Here is a 21,968-nt window from a genome sequence, read left to right as displayed (position 1 = left end):
ATTAACTTTGATCATTTTGTTAAGGTGATGTCTGCCAGGTTTTTTTCTTTTTAAAATTACTATTTTACCTTTTGAATTAATGTGTATGTGTAATGTGTACTTTGATATTATGTAAATATCCTGTTAACCCCCTTAACTTTTATCTTGTAGTTTTAGCATCCATTGATAATTCTTTTTTCTTATTAAAATAAAGTTTCCACATTTTGATCACCTACATCCAAAGCCCCACCCCAATCCCTTGCCTCAGGTAACCACAAATATAATCTTTTTTTCTAAGAGTTTGTTTGTGTTTTGACCTATAACACTATGTTGGTTCCTGGTGTACAACATAGTGATTTGATATTTCTAAGCTTTACAAAATAATCACCATGAGAAGTCTAGTTATCACCTATCACCATACAAAGATATTACATTATTATTGACTATATCCCCACTCTGTACACGTCATCCTTAACATTTATCCCCATGAAATTTCATTTTTAACCCATTGTTTCAGTTTCATACCTTACTGAACATTCACCCTCACATTAAGCGTGTTAGTTCTCATTTTACAGTTTTATGTTTTGTGAATGTCATAAATAAACTTATATTGAAGCCACTGATAATACTGTTCATTTGTATAAACATCTTCTTGCTCCATATTACCACTAAATGGTTACTTAATTAATTGTCTTGGAGAATTTTTTTTTAAGTAGAATAATCTATTTTGTCTGAAAAGGAATTTTATTTATTTATGTTTCTCAGACCCATAGGAGCAAAGAACTGGGCTAGACCCCACTTAAAGACCTTTGTTGTAATGGGCAGGTTCTCTCCCACTGAGGTTGTTCTGACCAGCAGTCTGGCGACGCTGAGTTTGCATTTGAGTCTGGGGAAGGTGCTAGCCTTTTAAATATCTGAATCAACAGGAGAATTTAGAAACCGGGTGATTTCTGTAGTGGCTGCATACAATTTTATTGCCTATATATACTAACGGAAGAGTTTGGTATGAGTTGGAGGAAAAAACATCCACAAAACCATAATAATCCAATTTGCACTTATTATGGGATTAAGCTTTTTTTTTTTTTAATTATTATTTATTTATTTATTTATTTTTGGCTGTATTGGGTCTTCGTTTCTGTGCGAGGGCTTCCTCTAGCTGTGGCAAGCGGGGGCCACTCTTCATCGCGGTGTGCGGGCCTCTCACTATCGTGGCCTCTCTTGTTGCGGAGCACAGGCTCCAGACGCGCAGGCTCAGTAGTTATGGCTCACGGGCCTAGTTGCTCCGCGGCATGTGGGATCCTCCCAGACCAGGGCTCGAACCCGTGTCCTCTGCATTGGCAGGCAGATTCTCAACCACTGCGCCACCAGGGAAGCCCCGGGATTAAGCTTTTTGTATCAGGAAAGACATCTTGCCCAAAACCATGTCATATTGGGAGGGGGGGTAATTCAGGGAGTGAGAAATAGTTCCTGTTTCATTTGCAGTTACTGGGTTTCTTATTACAATGAAACTCATAAACCTGATTCTTGGAGCACCAGGCTTCGGACATTTGCTCCTCCCACCCCCATCCTCGCAAATATTCTGGTCCAAACCCGTCTAGTCTACCTTATTGCTATCATATGAAGTCTTTGCTCCGTTTAATGCAGACGCCTGTAATTCCCACATGTATTTATTCCCATCCATCTCCTAATCTTTGCTGTTTCTCTTCTACCTGAATGCAATTCATTCCTTAGGCCCTCTCTACCAATACAAATATTATGAGGGAGTAAGACAAAGGTAGCTGATTTACACAGGTGTGTCAGGTCAGGCTTCTGTAGCGAAGTGACATGCAAGCTGAAACCTGAAGAACACATGAGTCTTAGCCAGATGAAGAATGAGAAAGAACATCCAGGCAGAGGGAACAGCATGCGCTAAAGCCCTGAGTGGACAAAAGAACCTGGAGCATTTAGGAAAAGAAGGGAAACCTGCAACAGGCAGTAGTGATCAGGGGGCGATGTGGAGTTGCTGGGGCCGGATACAGGGACGCCTGTGGCTATTTTATTGAGTTTTAGATTTTTCCCAAGTGCTCTTGGAAGTAGGTTTCAGCAGGAAGGTGAGAAGGTCTTACATCCATTTTCAGAAGCTATCTGGCTGCTTGGGTTGGACGGGTAAGGGAGAAATTGCCTGAAATAGTTAGTAGGCTGACTAAGAGGTCCGGGCAGTGGTGTCATGGAATAGCAGTAGAGGGGGCAAAACGTGGGCAGATTCAGATTTGACTTTGGAGGAATGCGAAACAGGATTTGCTGATGGATTTGATATGGGGAAGAGGAGGGAGAGGTCATTGATAGCTTAGATCTCAGGGCATGACCTAGTGAAGCCAGTTTGGAGCTAAAGACAGAGTTGCAGTGTGTATAACCAGGAGGCACTCGATTTCTTGACCTATGGAATGGTTATCTGTCCCCTGAAGCCTCATTTTACTTATTTTCAGATCCTTGGTGTTATCACCAAGGACTCAAGCTCCTAGAATTCTAGACATACGAGGGTCAAATTTGACAGCTTAATCTCTTTGATACCAGGGACCAAGTCTCACACTTCCAAATTGTCTTTAAGTGCTGTTCCCAGCACAGAGTAGGTGCTCATGAAGTTAATTTTAGGTTAACTTATTATTGTTTAATTAATGGCAAATGATTGCTTGATGATTTGCCTGGTGATAAGGATTATGTTTTTCACTCTTCTCCATGGTAGGCACATTGATAGGCCTATGAGAATACATAGACACCTAACAGAAGCTGCATGTTCAGTATTTGTCCTAATTGAATATTGAGGGTAGGATGGGAGAAAGAACATTCATAAACCTCAGTGTGCATCAGAGAAAAAGATGTGCATGCCCATTACGCTTGTTTCTGGCTCTCCTTTTGGGTTTTGCCTGACTACAGAAAGAGTATATTCTCATATTTTTTTCCTCTGCCACTCCCTAAGTTGAGTGGGGCAGTGTTGAAGAAAACAATTGTTCTGATCCTCTTTAAAATAGTCAGGAAGACTTTATTTAGAGCTATTGCAACAGGTGTCAAGACTGTCACGGTAGGAGAGAGAGATTAGGCTTATCTCTGAATTCAACAAGAACAGCTGGGGATTTACAGCCAAGAAGCAGGTGAAGGGGTTTGGTGGATGATGGATTACTAACAGGAGACATCAAGGGTAGGGGAAGTTTCTTGCTAAATCTGTTCGTTCCTGTTAGTAATCCCGATAGATTCTTGCTGAAGGCAGGCCAGGGGGTCGGATATCACCTGAGGGAGGGTGAAGGATGAGAAATTTGATCAGATATAGAGGGTGGTCAGATATTGAGGGTGGTGATTCTCTCTAAACTGACTTAGAATTCTTGCTACAACTAGCAAGTCCTGGCAAGGGCAGGGGCCAAAGTCCATATCTAGTGGAGAAGAGGGCTCTGAGGAGATTGACTCAAGTTTTGCCAGAGAGTCTTTGTTAGCAGGCTTTGCCTCTGGGGCCTGTGGTTGTCCTGCGGTCATCCACAGCTGCCAGACTGGCCATGGAAGTCCTGCAGGCAGATCTAAGCTGTTCTCTAAACGACTTCATCAGTAATAAAGCTGACATTTTTACCTGCAACTGTTTGACAGCTGTCTGTATCTCAAATGGCTAAGAACTCAGGTGGAGAACATGGACATTTATTCATATTCATTGACTTTCTAAGAACACCGATGCATATGTCTAGAAATGTTGATGCATTTACCTGATTTTTTTAGTTTGTTGTTTGTTTCTTGCAGCATAGGACAAGAGAGCTACAGAACTACAGTTGTAACTACATTACACCAGGCCCTGTGTTAATTTCTTTAGACATGTTATCTCATTTATTCTCAAAATGATACTGAAGAGGTCAACATCACCATAAAAATCTATAGCAGTGCCAGAAACTTTATTCTAATTTTTAAAAAACGTGTCAGCTGATCCCAGGTATAAAAGGAGGGAACAGAAATTTCCATATGTTCTATTATTGCACTCATCACTGACATATTGTGCAAATGAATATGAGTTTGGGATGGTATATACTCAACTTGACAACTCAGGTAGAGTTTGGCTAAAGTGTAAGCTAAGCAAATGCAAATTAGAAACTCTGTGCCACCAGCAGTTCATTTTACTGATTCTGTGAAAAACAAGTGACCTACTGTATTCTACTTTTACTGCTCCAATTATTCTCATTTATGGTATATTTCAGATTTTCTTGAATATAACTTCTCTGAAAATAATGAAACTAAAACGAGGTTTCTTAGAATATCATATTGAGATGATTTAATATTTGACCAAACTAAAACATGCCCAATGATCAGACAATTACTGTCTTAGAGGGGAAAATTAGCAATGATTTGGACTTTAAAAAACATTGCAATTTATTCCTACAATTTTATCTTTTCTCTGAGAGCTGCTGTCTTCTCTTCCACAATTGAAGGTGACTGGTTTCCCACTTTTATACATCCTTTCTGCCATATTTTGTTTGTGGACTTAAGACACTACACTCTCTTTAGCTGCCTGACATGTATTTCTGGGTTCTCAGAGTAGCAGTAGAGATCAGTCATTTTTATGTATTGAAAGTATTAAAGTGAGCATAGTCTTTACACAGCAAATTCATGTCTAGGAATAAAGTCAGTTCTAACACAATCACTGTGTTCCTGTGCATTATTAAAAATCATAGTGTAAAAACTAGTGATTATAGGAATGGAGCTTGAAACCTGGACAGTTTCAGAATCACAATTACAAGATTATTTTTTTCAATGATACAGATATCTTAAAACCTAAGAGGTTAATTAATCTCAGTTTACAGATGAGAAAATGGAAGCTACAGAAATTACCCTAGAATTCAGTCAAGGTTCATCCAACTCCCCAAACTGGTATTCTTTCCATTACACCACCCAGTCTTCCTGAAATACCTGATTCTCATATTACAATAAACAGTGAGACACATCCCCACACAGACCACTATCACCACCACCACCATCACCAAATATCTCCAAATGCAGATAAAAACAAATGAAGGGAAATGAGACATGTACGTGAAAACTTTATAGACTGTACGGACCTATTCACCATCTTTTGTGGCATTGATACTGTGATGTGAATGTAGAGATTTGCTGCTTTGAAAGCCTTGATTTTTCCCTATTGTGGCCCTCAGCTGTCTGGATATGGCAGTATTTCTTGAGCTGGCAAAAAAAATCTCATTTTCTGCAGTATGTGAATCCACACAAAGGTATTTATCCCAAACAGCTACTTCCTCCTTTACAAAGGACTGATTTGGAATTCACTTTGGTTGTGATGCCACAGGTGTTTTAGATTTTGACGACAGCTTCCAAGTAGGGGTTTGATGAGCTCCCTGTGTTACCTGCCTGGTGAGCTTTTGCCAGGTTGAATAAACTCATTCATCCAGGAAATGGTCTTGCAGTTGAAAAGATGTGAAGCACGAATGCTTTGTCACTTGAGTTTGCCTGTTTTCCTTTTATCTTCTATGCTCCCTGCCATGAGCCTCCACAATGTCGTACTTCATAAGGAGAGATGAATGCCAAGACATTAAGATACAGATCCTGCTTCTTCAGTTGACTAGATTAACATATTAAACAGCCTATTCTGTTAAGATGTTTCCAGCTAAAATTAGTATTTCCTTTCTCATTATCCTAGTTGTGATTTCATGAGGTTATTTTTCTCCTGGCGGTGTTCCCTCCATCTTACTCTACCCCAGTCATCTATACACTGCTGATAGACTGATCTGTTGCAAATGAGAATCTCATCATTTCATCCCCCTGCTTAAAGCTGATGCAACTAAACTTATCCTTCAATATTCAGGCAATGTTCATTCCCCAAGAGGAGATGACCACTTCCTGGTTCACTGAACCCCACACGTACCTCTCACTTGATCTCTACCTACAGTACGTGCAGCTCTTTGTTTAATCGTCCGTTGCTGTTTGAGTTCAGGCACTATGTCTTTTTCAATATTTAGTATCAGAATCTCATGTATGGCTGTCCCGTCATATGTGCAAAGAAAACATTAGCTGAAAATATTAAATAAATTAATAAAATATTAAATGAATGATTGAGAGTGGCGAAACGTCAATAGAAGGTGAAGGTGCAGGAGTCAGAGAAGCAGCATATCTAACTGCCAGCCATAGCCTCTGATGAGAGTTAACAAAATTGCTGGGATTTCCTTAAAATGATAGGTAGCTAGTAGTCTTTAATGCAGCCTTTCCTTGTTTGCAGACAGTCCTTGGTGTTTGAATTCATGGAATATCTCAGGGACTATCTCATGGAATATCTCTGCCTACAAGTGTGTAAAGAATGCTTTATGATGATAAAGACAATGAGTGTAGGATGTGACCTAATCCCTCTTTATCTGAGAGCTTTAGGGAAAGATCATCTTATTATGTAAATAATACTTAGGATTTAAAAAAAAATTCATTTTTCTGAAGATAGCCCAAATGCTTGAAACTGCCTTTCCTCTGAGGCTCTTAAGAAGTAGTAAAAACTCGAGATAAACCAAAATTATTCAAGATTTTATAGATCTCTCTGAACTGCCTTTTCCTTTTTCTTCCCTAGAGGAATGTCTAAGAGAACATTTTTCATTCTTTTCTACCCAAATTACATTCCATTTGAATAATAGGGAAAATAGTAGGGAGTAATCTAAAACTTTAATATAAATGGGAGATAGAATTTTCAAATTAATAATCTTAAAAGCTAATTTCAACTATTCAATTATAACAAATGCATTATCCTATCAATGTGATATATATGTGTCATATATATATACATTCATATATAATACAGAGAGATATGAAAAGAGATTGGAAGATTGCATAATAGATATTTTTAAAGTTACTGGTAAAAGAGAGCATCATATAGCCCAATTACTTTTAAATGACACAATTATATCTAGGTAATGTTTTATATTGGATGATAACTTTGTGTTAGGCCTTAAGTTACCCCAACATTCCTGAAATGAGAGAGAGAAACATGATGTTTAATAATTGGTACCTAAGTCTGAAAGTTTCCTTTAACCATAATTTGAATAATTCCTTTCTAATTTAAAGAAAATATTTCATATCTTTTTAGTGTCCCTTCATTCTTCAGCCAACTTTTTAGAACAAAGCAAGTTGAACTATTTATAACTTGAAGTTTACATGGACACTAAGGAGAAAGTTTTATCTAAAGGCAATGGAGGTGATTCAACAGAAAGAGACATGGGACCTGAACTAAATGAATCCCTGAAGGTCGTCAATGAAGCCAACCTGAAAATGATAGAATTCATTTTACATCAGACACATGAATAAATCTTTCTTTTTTCCAAAAAACTTGTGAAAGCATCAATATTCTAGCTTTGCATCCCAAGAAATTTCCCAAGAAATCATGGCTCATTATTTCTTTCCTTTTAGATGAAGACTCATATGTCCAGCTTGCTCACTTGATCTCTCTTCTATATCTCAATTTTAACACCCAAAACTAACAGTTTAATCCCCAAAGGGATCCTCTTCCACATCCCCCACCTTAAAAGGGACATAATCCACTCAGTTTTTGGCCAAAAACTTAGGAGTTTTGATACTTCCTGCTTTCTTACCTCCACATTTAATCTGGCACCTGAAAACCTCTTGAACAACTCTTAAATATTTTCTCCTTCTACTATCACACCACCTTAGTCCCAGCTCCCATGATCTATTGCCTAGGAGAGAGTACTAATAAAATGGGCTTCTTGCTGGTTGTCTGCTTTATCTTTGGACTCTCTCCAATTCCTTGTACAAACTGCAGCCAGATCTATCTTTCTGAAATGCAAACTGGATTATGCCAGTCTACCTTTTAAAAACCTCCAGTGTTTTAAAATTACTTTAAGGTTTAAAAATAAATTATTAAACATCGGTTACAAGTCCCTGAGTGGTCTGGCCCATATCCCTTTCCATCATTCCCTCATTCCACTTTCACTTCTGTAGTGTCATTGACCTTCTTTCAGTCCCTCTTACTTACCAAGCTCTCTCCGTCCTACACTGGACATTTACACTTGGTCCCTGGTCTGAAAAACTCCTCTGTCTCCTTGTCACCTGATAAACTTTTATTCTTCCTTTAAATTTCAGCTTACCCACCTGTGACCATGACCTAGTACCTACTCTCATAGCACCATGCAACTCTCTTTTATGGCCATAACCATAATAATAATTTTAAATTTGTCTTATTACTAAACAGTCTCCTTATTGGGTTCTAAGCTCTTTGAGGACACAACCACATCTAGTTTTGTTCACTCATGTGTCTCCAGAGCTTAGCCCAATAATCAGCATGTTCTGTCTTGTTAATATCTCTTGAATGACAATGGGCTTATTAGCATGTACTGACATTGGAGAGAGTTATTTTTTGAGTAATGACAAACATTCAAAGAAAGACAAGTAGATTTTAACCTAAGTGCACTAAATATAGCTGTCTTAAGTACGATTATGGATCATATATGGGGATTTCAATATACTTCTTACATTCCCCAAAACCACTCAGCAGACCTTACACACTTGGATTATATTTGGCTTATGTCAAGACATGTGAGGCTTGAAATATGTTTTTTGTCTACCTCAAATTATTAATTTCTCAGATTTGAAGGATAATTCTCATTGTATCCATCACTGGGTACAATGGATTCATTAAAGGGAACCAGTCTGGCATGAGTTTGAGATTTAGAATCAGACCTATTTGGTTTGAATCCTAGCTCTGCTGTGTATATTTGGGCAAATGAGTTCATCTCTCTGAGCATTAGTTATGTTATCTGTAAAACTGGTTTTATAATACCTACCTCATGAGGTTATTTCATGGGTTATGAATTTAACGTATACAATTATTGATACAACTATTTCTATTAATATGTACTAAATAAAAGATCTTCAAATTATTCTTGCTCCCTGTACCTTCTTCGTAGGTAATCTGCACAGTTTGAAAGACATACCAATTATTCTCATCCCTTCTGCATATTCCATTTGAACGGAGAATAGACTTTAAAACTGAACTTTAACTGAAGGAAGCTAGAGAAAAAGGATAGAAGGAGGACAAATATGCCAACCAATCACCATGGGACACCCAGGTTCATACCATATAGATGAGCAGAAAGAAAAAGTAAGCATCATTAGCCTTTGATGTAGTGGTTGCTTGATTTCTAATTGCTTTTAATTTGCTCAAGTTATTCATAAAATATCTTCTTTGGGAGGAATTAGTTGCGTTTATCTGCTTCCTAGAGGGAAGGTGTTGGAGGAGGACATCCAGAGGATGTGACCACTGGTTGACCTGTGAGCTGGACCTGCGTGATAGGAGGCTCCTCTTCCCCTTCCCTGTCCTTGGAATGTACTTTGTGCCCACTGTTCCTGCACTTGGAGCCCTTTTCAAGGATGCGACCTTGAGAGAACAATGTGTGGTTGAGATAATCAGGATTGAGTACATGACTGAACCTAGTTAAGGCCTCTACATACCCTTTTAAGATTCTGGAGGGCAGTGCGGAGATCTATTCATCTTGTGGCAGCACAAGACGAGCCTCTTAGGTAAGTTCCTTTGCTCAATAAACCTGCCACCTGTCAATCTGGAGTGATCTACATCTTTCTTCTGTCTTTTCTTGCACTCCGCGTATGCCAGTTTCAGACTTCACCCGGGAATCTCCCGAGTTTTCAAACCAACAGATGGATATCTTCATGTTTTGTGCCATAATTCCTTTCAGTATATCTTTTAACTTTACCTCATTCAGAAAGAAGATAAGATGGATACTGCAAACATAGTAGTCAAATTAACTCATACTTTGTTTAAAATTACAAACATGGTGAATGACTGCATGAAGCTGATCTTAGATGGTGAGGAGACTGAGATATTCTTGAGGATCCTCATTTTATTGACAAATTATAAAGCTAAAAACAATGCAACCAACCATTTGGCTGCCCTTACCTTCAGGCAAAACTGTTCCTAGATCACCTTGGCAGAAGGATTGTTGGGCTCATTGCTTCCAAAATATTGTATGTCAAAGGTATATGTGTAGACCAAAGTTTGGTGAGCTTTACCCTTCTTGTATTCTTTTTCTTTAAAGAATAACCATTGTATTTTAATGCCTACTTTTTAACAAGTGACTATGAAATGTTGCAGATGAATTTATTTGTAAAGAGGGAGCATAAGACTATTCACCAACCAATCAAAAATATTACAAGAACTAATGAAGTAATGCACCTCTGTCCTCAGAGAAGAGGTAATAAGTATGAAGTCAGCAGATGATAAAGGCATTACACTTTGACCTCATATTATCTACAACACTATTTTATTATTACACATAGTTAAGGACTAGGTATAATTTTCAAATCCAAATAATATACATATCCACTTTAAAGATGCATCAATGGGCGGTAAAAATCTCTCTTCACAGGCATTAATTTCTACAAATTCTTCCTTGATTAATACACTACAATAATAATAATTTATATGGTTAACAATTATTTAGTGCTTATTACATCTCAGATACTCTGATAATTATTTTACATGCCTAATTCTCACAAAATTTTGTTAAGGTAGGTATTTCTAAGCTGTGTTTCCCAGATGAGGAAAGTGAGACTTGAAGAAGTTAGGTGACTTTCTCAAGATCTCTGCAGCTTAGTTTGTGATGAAGGTATGTTTTGAGTTCAGGTTTACTTGATTCTGAAACCTTTGATCTTGGCAACTAGTCAGAAATCAGCAGAGGAAAGCTGATGGGGGTCCAATGTAGGAGTGTTTTTAAGTAATACTATTCTTTATGTATTTCTATAAGCATTTGATTAACAAAAGCAACATGAATTTAGTAAGCCATTTACCTGTATGTTTTCTCTGAATGCTTGTAGGTGTGACCCTTTCTACTGGTGAGTGCCACTGGGAGAGAATAATAGCCGAGGAGATAACTTAAGTGCTTTATTGCTATGGAGCTAACAAGAAGGCCTAGACTAAGAGAAACTGGGATGTGTGAACACGGATGCTGCTACATAAATTAAATGTCACTTGCTAATTCAACAAAGCAGTAAAAAACTATTATAGTCCAAATAAGATTTTAGATTTAAAAAACACAAAAAAAGACAGCATAAATTCTCTGTCATTTACAAGTTCATATTCTAGTGTGTATGACAAAAGAAGGATTAATAGGTATATAAGTTAATAATTGCAATAATAAGATACATTCCATAGTAGAGGCATGGAAAAAAGTAATCTGTGCACACATAGAAGGGGTACACATAGAAGGGAGTGTTTAACTGGTTAGAATTTCAAAAATTATTCTAGAGAAATTTATAGTTGAGTGTGAGATGGAGTCCTTCAGGTGACATGGAGAGGTGTGAGATGATGGGCATCCCAGAAAGAAGAAATAGTGTGTGCAAAGGCATTGGTAGACTCTAAGTAGTTTGGTGTGGCTGAAATGTCAAGGGTTCCAGTACCCACTCATACACATCTTGGACTTTTGTAGCCAAAACACCACACCTGCCATGATTTTCCTCTCTTTCTCTCTCTCTCTCCCTCTCTCTCTCTCTCTCTTTCTCAGTTTACTTTATGGAATTGGCTAACCTGATTGTGGGATTGTGGGAGCTGGTGAGTCTGAAATCTGTAAGGCAGGTCAGCAGTCTAGAAATTCAGTTGAGATTTGATGCTGCAGCATTGATCCAAAATCTGCAGCTGGGTTTCTATTTTGTGGTCTTGATGCCAAATTGCTTCTTCCTTGGGAAACCTCAGGTTTTTCTCTTAAGGCATTCAAATGATTGAATGAGGCTCACCCACATTATAGAGAGAAGAATCTGTCTATTGGTTACAAAATCTATTGGTTACAAATCTTAATAACATCTAAAAACTATCTTCACAGTAACATCTAGACTGATGTTTGACCAAACCCTGGGCACCATAGTGTAGCCAAGTTGACACAAAAAATTAACCATGATACTTGCTAAAGAAAAATCAGCTTCTTCCTCCTTTTTTCTTACTAGTACTGAGCCCAAGTCTGGTATAGATACAGAGCATAGATCACTTACTTGAAGCCCAGATGGAAGGATTTCAAGTCTTCAGAGGACCAGGAGGGCAAACTAGACATGAGTTGGAACAGGTGTTAAATGAGTCAACTGAAAACTCGTTTGGTTGCTCAGCAACCACTCAAACTCTTCCCACACTTAAACTTTCAAACAAGAACAAGAACAATAAGAACAAGAACATAAAAGCAAGAACAGTGCATTTAACATAATTCGGCTATCCTTTGTGCAAGTAAAAACCTACCTAGTCTCTCCTCAAAGGGGAAGCCCCAAATCTCATCTGTTTCTGTATCTATTTCTGGGTAATGTTCATTTCTAAACTAGTGTAGTTACAATCACATCTTGGTATTTTGTAAGCTGTAGACTAAATTACATTGTTACCAGCAAGTAATTCATCCTATATAAATTAGCAGGAGAAAGGTATATAGGAAAAATAGAATCAATCTCTTTCTCTCTCTCTCAGAAGAAAGTAGGGTTGCATACCTTAGTCCTCATTTCTGCAACTTTTAATGAGACTTTAGTTAATATTTGTAACTGGTCATAAGTTTATGCTATTACATGTAACATCCTTCATCACTAGCCATTCTTAAATGAAATTACTACTCATGAATTTCTGGCCTTTTTTTCCCTAATATTACCATTTTAGTCTATAAATTCTTTTTTATACCACTTTTTTGAATCAAATAAATTTTGCTATATAACATTTCCTTTATTATTTATCCCAAAGTATTTTTTTAATTCTATGATTTTTTTTTCACTAATGAGATATTTAGAAGTAATTTAAATAAAATTCTCCAGTGTCTTGGTAATGACTTTTTGAATATGACATCTGAAGCACAAGCAACAAAATTAAAAATAAGCAAGTGGCATTACATCAAATTAAAAAGCCTACACAAAGCAAAATAAACCATCAACAAAGTGAAAAGACAACCTATGGAATGGGAAAAATATTTGCAAACCGTATGTCTGATAAGGGGTTAATATCCAAAATATATAAAGAACTCATAACACTCAATAGCAATAATAAGGACCTACTGTATAGCGCAGGGAACTCTACTCAATACTCTGTAATGACCTATATGGGAAAACAATTTTAAAAATAGTGGATGTATAACTGATTCACTTTGCTATGTGCCTGAAACTGACACAACATTGTAAATCAACTATACTCCAATTTAAAAAAAAAGAACCAAAAAAAAGGATAAGTAAGTACTGGGGATATAATACACAACATGATGACTGTAGCTAACACTGCTGTATTACATACAGAAAAGTTGTTAAGGGAGTAAACCTTAAGAGTTCTCATCACAAGGAGAAACTGTTTTTCCTTTATTTTTCTTTCTTTTCTTTTTACTGTATCTTTATGAGAAAATGGATGTTAGCTGAACCTGTTGTGGTAATAATTTCACAATATGTGTAAATCAAATCATCCAGCTATATGCCTTAAACTTACACAGTGATGTATGTCAGTTATTTCTCAATAAAGCTGGGGAAACTGCATATAATTAATGTACACAATTTGGTGAATTTGGACATATGTATACACTTATGTTACCATGACCAACTTGAACATAAACATCACCTCCAAAAAAAAATTCTTCATGTACATGGGGATTTTCATTTACCTTTTTGAAACTGATTAACTGCATGTGGTTAAAGAATATGGTGGATGGTATATTTTTGAATTTTTATATTATATTATATTATATTATATTATATTATATTATAGATTATATCAGATAATTGAGAGGAACATGTTGAAAACTCTCCCTATGACCATGGATTTGTCAAATTTCCCTATAGCTCACCCAACTTTTGATTTACATATTTTGAAGTTATTTTCTTTTGTTATATCTTCTTAGTGAATTGAAACTTTCATCACTGTGCGGTGACCCTCTGTATTTATCTTAGTCTTCTGATATTTTGCCTCCCTAACACCATTTCTATGTTCCTATGTAGAAAGAAGAATCCTTCTTTCTTGTGGGGAATCCATTCCATGTGCTTTCGAGTGGGACAGCCTCTGCTTTCATCCTGTCCCCATTCTCAGGGATGACTTGTGTTTTCTTCCTAGATTCTTAAAAATCTCTGTACTCTTCACTATTCAGATTTGCCTTAGTGAGCTTATTGCTGTTTGCATTGCATTCATTTCCCTGTGGGTATTATTTTAGTCTTTAATTGGTTCTCTCAGTTCTACAGTCTTACTAATTCTTTTGCTTCTTCATCTCATTTTTGAAGTCTTCTGTCACTGAATTCGTGTTGTTGTTCTTTTTAAATATTCTTCTAGTGTATAGGGCACTTGTAGGAAAAGTTCTATTTCTTTGGATATAATTGTTTCCATATAAGGCTCTACATTGATTCTTTAAATAATACGTTTCTTTATTTCTTTTTCTTTTGTGTGTGTGTTGACATTCTTAGAATTGAGGCTTTGCCGTTTCTTTTTTCTGTTACTCATTTATAACACAAATAGTCTAATTAAGATATTCCTTCAGCTTTGATATAAAGTGGATATTTGTCCCTCTTCCAACAATTGTCTGTGACAGTTTGAGGTTCATAGCCACTTTCTCTGGCAGAAAGCATCAAGCTTCCTATCTTTTCCCAACGCAGAATGCAGCCCCAAAACTTAGCTTCTACAGAGAGAGTCAGGAACAGGTCTATATTTTCACTCTTATTTCATCATCTCTCCCTAAAATCTGTTTCACTCCCTTACAATTCAGAGAGGGGAGAACATACTAAGTGACTTTCGTCTGTCTTATTTGTGGAGTTCCCGGGGAGAGGGGTGTAGCAGGGAGACACTTTCCTTGGAGATCTTTGTATTCCACTCCTCATAATCCTCTGCTCACCTACCAGAATTTTACTTCCTGTTAAGATTTTCTCATACTTATTTTTTTCTTTTGCTTTGTTAATTGCCTTTTTTCTTGAGTTTTCCTCTCATTTAATATGGTCAGTATGACAGCCCCTGATAGATTTTGGTGCCTTATTAAGGGAAGATTTAATAAAATTAAGTTGTAGATGAGTATGAGAAAAATTCTGGAAGGTTCTTTGGACATATTACATACACACATATTTACAAATCACAACCTTTTCTCACAAATCTTTTCATCTGCTTTTTTTGCAGAGTGGTTGGGGGTGTGTTTTCAATGAGGTTTTCTTTAAGGTATGGCCTATTTATCTTCTTTCTTTGTTTATAATTTTTTCTCTGACGGGAGGTAAGGTTAGGAGCCTGCTGAGTCATACTGATCTTTCTGGCTGTACTGATCTGGTACACCTTTCTTTAAATATTTGGAGCTGACATGTCAGTTTCCTCCTTGCAGGGTTTGTTGTTGCTGTGTCCCTAAGATTTGGGAGAGATGGAAAAATTAATATCCAGCCTCACCTCCTTTCTTACCCATGATTTTTAAACATGGTGTGGTTTTGACATTTATCCTAATTAAAAAATACTAACAATCTGACACAAGAGCAAGTGGCCATTTATCTAAACTATGCAAGTTGCAACTCTACTTAGTAGCAAAGAAAAGGAGATGAGCTTGAGGTAATGATGTGTGGCTGTTTTTCCTACTAGCACCAGGATGCTATTGGGAACAAATTACATGTCTGAGTAAAAAGACAATTTATTAACATTCGACATGAACCTTTGCTTTAAGAGAAATGCACATAGGTTTATCATGTCATTTCAGTGAGCAACCTAGTAACTGGAAGAAAAAATAGTTACCAGAACATCAAGAAAAAAAAGTAATCTGAGGGTTTTTAAACAACATCTAGTAAGCATGACTATAGAGATATTCAAGCACCGAAAAGATAGTAAAATTCTCATCAAATTATACAGAATAAAACTCAGAGAAATGAAGCATACATGAAATCTTGAGAGGGTTCCAACTAGAAGAGCTAGCATTGATTTTTTTTCTAGGTGTTAGATTCACTGTCCGTATATTATTGTTCTACTTGCGAGTAATCTATTTCTCGTCTTTATTCATGTATGTACTATGCTTCTCTGTGCAAACCAGTGATACAGCTTTATAAGATTCCAGTCACTCTATTTGAAATAAGAATGGAAGCAAGTAAAAAAGATAAGTTGAAGGGCAAAATAAATATAAATAAGTTTAAGAACTCATTAAGGTCTCAGGTATAAATACAATTCCTTTTCCATATTCTAAAAATAAAAAGTCTTGAAAATAGGATAAACATGGGAAAATTCAAATGGATAATTATTTGCAGTAAAGGAAAATGAGTTAAAATAACTGGGAGTATTAAAGTTTATGTTCTCTGGATTTCTTTTGATTCTTTAATGTCTACCTTCCCACCCCCCTGCCTAATCTTAGAAAAGATAGATGGGTAAGAGGAAAAAAATAAGTGTGATGTTTTTTCTGCCTTAATGGTAGCTAAGGAAGCAGACCCCTATATACTACAGCCTCTGCCTGGTAGAACCCTACAAATTCACCTCATGAGAAACTCAGTCCCCCTTCTGACTCTTTCCCTCTCTTAAACCAGAAACAAACATATTCCAAATTCTCAGTGCCATCTGGTACCCTGGCCATATCACATTGTAGATCATATTTCTGTCTCTACCATCTTCACCTGAGTTTATTTAAAATATAAAATATCATAAAGTAAACATTCAAGGCAGCCTGGAAGTGGCAAAGTAAGGAACATAATGTCATATATTATATCAATATTTTCTACACTCCTATGGACCACACTCAACAGAAGAAGCTCAGACTTTCTCAAATCTTACTCTGTAAGCTTTGCTCATCATCTTATGACTCACAGTTTCACCCCTCCCAGCCCCAACCTGCCAGTTCCTTCCCCTGTGTTCTTTGGAGCTCATGGTCTGTCATTAGCAAAATCTGTACACTCAGCCTCTTCTCTCAACATTCCCTTCAGCTGGGTGAGATAGCAGAACCTCTCAGTTCCCTGAGGACACGACTTTCGTCACAGCCTTCTCACTGGGTGATTGTTTTCTCCTGCACTGGCCCTGGCTAGAGGCAGGGTAGGTACTCTTGTTCCTCTTCTTCCAGGTCATTTCTCCTTCTCTCCGCCTGAAGAATCCCAACCTCTTTAAACACAGACCAGCAGACAACAAAAACTTCGCTTGGCCAAATGTCCCTCTCCAGCTTTGCCTCATATCTTTGTTCTCTTTTAATAAATGTTTTGGGAGACTAGTGTCTACATTTCCTGCTTCCACTACTTCACTTCTCACTCACTGAGTGTCCATCACAATCAGGCCTTTACTGCCAGCCTTTTACTGAAGTTGCTATGTCAAAGTCAATCTCCCCTTTGACTTTACTTAGCCAAGTCAATAGTCAAGTCCAATTTCTCATCTTGCTCTACCTTCTGCTTCATTCAACACAGTTGATCATTCCCTTCTTCTTGAAATCCTTTCTTCACTCAGCTTACAGGACACTAAACTCTTCTGGTTCTCACTAGATAGGCTTTTCCAATCTCCTTCTCTAGCTCCTCTTCTCTTCCTGAATTCTAGGTTTTGGAGTGACCCAAGATTTGAAATTTTTCTTCTTTCTATCTTCACTCTCTAGTTGACCACATCCAGACACCCAGCTTTGAATACCATCCATCTGCCAACATTTTCCACCTTCATATTTCCAGACAGTCCTCTTCTCTGAATTTCTGACTAATATATCTAACTATCTATTCCATATCAACACTTATCTAAAAACCAGAACTCTTGATTCTGTCCTAAAACTCCCTTAGTCTTTCCATCTTTGTAAATGTCATTTCTCTTCCTCCATTTGCTCAGGCCTCTCTTACGTTTCTTCCAATCCGTCAGCAAGTCCTGTTGGCTCTACCTTCAATCTATATCCCGAATTACCTCCATGACTACTATCATTCTTTGAGCCATTATCATTTCTCTCCTGGACTGTTGGAATAGGTTCCTAACTCACTCCCCTGCTTTTGACTTTGTCACCCTGATGTATCTTCTTCACATGAGATCCAGAGTGATAATTCTAACGTGGAAATCACACAACGTCACGGCTGAATCTTCAGTGCCTGCAGCACTTTCTGGTACATAGTCGGCACTCAAGAAATACTTGTTGAATGAATGAAAAAGAAATGTTTTTTAGGGAAAGGGATTAAATACAATTGTTCTAGTATGTATGTATATGTTAGTTCCTTTAGTGGCCCAGTCTCATTATCACTCATAAACTGCCTTCTTAAATTTTGGGGAAATTATTCACTCTCTGTCATTCTTCCTTACCAGATTAGTAACAGATTAGTGCCCCTGAATGTGTCATTGAGAGTAGCCTTGTGAGTTTACCACAGTGGAGAGCATGGGTGTTGATGTTCTCCCTGTTGCTCTCCACCATCCAATAAGGGAATTCACTGACATGAACCACTCCATTAATTTAAGAGGCTATACCTTCATGATACTTAAAATCACTTTTCAGGAAACAGCATATTTGTGCTGTAACTCAAAGAGTCAGGCATTTAGAGCCTATAATATAAATTTAACTATAATAGGCAAGGTTGGAGAGGGTTGGCAGAGGGGATTTATAGACTGGTGAGAGAACGTGTGCTGCTCCTGAAATCACACAATATATTTAACCCACCAATATACAGCATCAGTCCTAACCTTGACATTCATTATTTAGAATGTAGATATCTTAGGAGATTAGCATTCAGATTGGGTTCAGTAGTTTATCAATTTTTCTAAAGTGCACGTATGACAAAATGGGAAAAACCAGAAGTCTCTATTTTCTCTTTTTCCTGGTAAAACTAAACTTCTTGTCATCAATTCACTGACTAGTTAATTAACAAGAGCTGAATTAAGCCCCCAGGCAATGAAGCATTTTATTTGCCTTGGAATCCTAATCCAGTTAAATGCCAAGTCTCTGGGGAGAGATGCTATCTTGCTACACTATACTCTAGGTAAACTGTTGGGAATTAGAAAGAACAAGGGAAGTCCAGAAAGAAGAAGTAGCTTTTGGCCCAAGCACCACTTTGGCAAGACTGAGCTCGATGTCTAAGCTTGTCAATCTCCATTAAGTACTAAGAAAAAGAAAGGTTGAGGAAAAAGCAATTTATGTCTCTGAAAACCCTCTTATATGTAACATAAGGCAAACCAAAATGGTATAACAATACAGGTTAGTCTTGCTCTGTTCCTGTGACCTTGCTGGAATGGATGGGAAAAAATAATAGAAAGCTGAGGCCTTTTCACTAAATGTATTTTAAGATCATGAACTACTTCAGTATGTAAGAGAAAAGCATAACACTTTTCAGTGTGAAACAACAGCTGAGAAGATTTTATGGCTTCAGGGTCAGCATCCTGAAGAAAATTTAGTTACAAAAAAGAGCAGAAAATTTAGTCTATAATTAGTGCTCTAACTTCTAATATTTTTGGCTTTATCTGATGCCAGGAGGCCCCTGGTTAACTATGGCAGGTCTAGTATTCAGAAAGAAGCAGAGTCAAGGCTGGTGTTCTGTGCAGTACTAGTAGCTGTTCCCATTAAATAGCTTTGGGATGTTTCATTGGGGATGCCAACGTTAATTGCTGCTGAACTTGATGTCAATCTAGGGATATTTAAAAGGCTCAAGAACACTAATCATTAGAAAAATGCAAATCAAAACCACAATGAGGTATCACCTCACACTGTTCAGAATGGCCATCATCAAAAATCTACAAACAATAAATGCTGGAGAGGGTGTGGAGAAAAGGGAACCCTCTTGCACTGTTGGTAGGAATGTAAATTGATACAGCCACTATGGAGAACAGTATGGAGGTTCCTTAAAAAACTAAAAATAGAACTCCCATACAACCCAGCAATCCCACTACTGGGCATATACCCTGAGAAAACCATAATTCAAAAAGAGACATGTACCACAATGTTCATTGCAGCACTATTTACAATAGTCAGGACATGGAAGCAACCTAAGTGTCCATCAACAGATGAATGGGTAAAGAAGATGTGGTACATATATACAATGGAATATTACTCAGCCATAAAAGGAAACAAAATTGAGTTATTTGTAGAATTGTAGTTATTTGTAGGTGGATGGACCTAGAATCCGTCATAGAGAGTGAAGTAAGTCAGAAAGAGAAAAGCAAATACTCTGTGTTAACACATATATATGGAATCTAAAAAAAAAAAATGGCTCTGATGAACTTAGGGGCAGGACAAGAATAAAGACACAGACGTAGAGAATAGACTTGAGGACGTGGGGCGGGGGTTAGGGGAAGCTGGGACGAAGTGAGAGAGTGGCACTGACATATATACACTACCAAATGTAAAATAGATAGCTAGTGGGAAGCAGCTTCATGGCACAGGGAGATCAGCTCGGTGCTTTGTGACCACCTAGAGGGGTGGGATAGGGAGGGTGGGAAGGAGGGGATATGGGGATATATGTATACATATAGCTGATTCACTTTGTTATACATCAGAAATCAATACAACATTGGAAAGCAATTATACTCCAATAAAGATGTAAAAATAAATAAATAAATACAAAAAAAAAAAACCCACCACCACCAACAAAACTGAATCACTGTGCTGTACACCTGACACTAATTGTAAATCAACTCTACTTCATTTTAAAAATAAATAAATAAAATAAAAATAAAAAGTTTAAAAAAAATAAATAAAAGGCTTGCTTTGCTTCAATACCTTTCACCTTCCTTGAGTCACAGTTAAGGATGACACATTTGTGTATCAGGTGCAGGTGAGTGGAGGTTTATGCTAGTTAGGAATTTATTGAGGGAATTTAAAGTCTTTCAAAACCTACATTCTTTGCTTAAAGAGATTCATGTTCAATCCAGTGGCAGAAATCATGAATATAATCAATTATTGAAAAGAGAAGGTAGCGTGTTGCTGAAAAATGAAAAGAGAAATAATAAAATCAGGGGAGTCCTGTGATAAGGCAAAGGACTGCTCCCAGGGCCCAGACCCAGCAATGAAAGGGATTATTATTAGTGAGCGTGAGACCAGGCCAAAGGCTCTTTGCTCACGGTCTGGCAGAGGTAGAGAAAGACTGGGACAAAGACTGAGGCAGCAGATGATGCATTGGACTTAGTAAGGGTGACATGTAAATGTAAGTTAAGCCACATGCTTGTTTGTGCAGAAAGTAAAGCACAGATAAAACTATGGAAACAAAACTTAGTATTTTTCCCCAAACAGAAAGTTAATATTAGATTTATCCTTGCCAAGTGCAAGATAGCAGAGGACAGCTCAAAAACAGACTGAAACATATAATTTGATTAAAGGAAGTGAACACAGGATCCTTTCTTTGAGCTTAGACCCTACACATGCCAAGGAAAATGATCTCCCCAATTCCATGCCTCATACTGAAGAGGACTCAGAGGGTTGTATTTATATGCTGGCTTTGAATCTGCAAATGAAATTTTCTTTTAAGTAAAGAATAAACAAACCATTTCAAAGAGCATTTTGTCTGTTTCCCTGAAGTGTGTTAAAGATTCCAAGTATAAAAAGAATGGAAGATTTTTGTTTCCTAATTTAAGGAGTCAGAACAGCTTCATTGATCTTTGCATGTGAATCTTTGAAGTAGACAGTAATCTTATGATATTCTTTCCATCTTTCACATGGGAAATCTCTGGCAATGAGTTAATGGGCCTCTGAACCTCAACAATAGTCTAATATTTATAGCACTACAAGGATCTACTGACATAAATATTTTAGATTAGAGTCTTAAACTTAGGGATCTTGTTAGCTAAGGCATGTGGCACTTAAAATACATTTTAAAGATGCAGATGATGAAAGCATTTGGGTCTTTTGTTGGGCATATGTCTTGAAAGACTGAAATAGGAATTAATTTTAATATTTGAGAGATGACTTAATTTTATCTGGGTTTTCCCCCAAACAAACAGCTTCTAGCAATGATGTTATAAATATGCACAAAGTCTTCAGCCTGAATAAAAGATTACCATCTTCTGTCCCATGGAAAAAGTAAAAACTTTTCTGGACACCACTATAAATAGTGCTATGCTTAGGAATATATTGATGTATATTCTACATGCCTAAGAG

The sequence above is a fragment of the Balaenoptera acutorostrata genome, chromosome 1, assembly GCF_949987535.1.
Source record: "Balaenoptera acutorostrata chromosome 1, mBalAcu1.1, whole genome shotgun sequence".
NCBI classification, from domain to species: Eukaryota; Metazoa; Chordata; class Mammalia; order Artiodactyla; family Balaenopteridae; genus Balaenoptera; species Balaenoptera acutorostrata.
Note: the sequence above shows the minus strand (reverse complement) of the source record.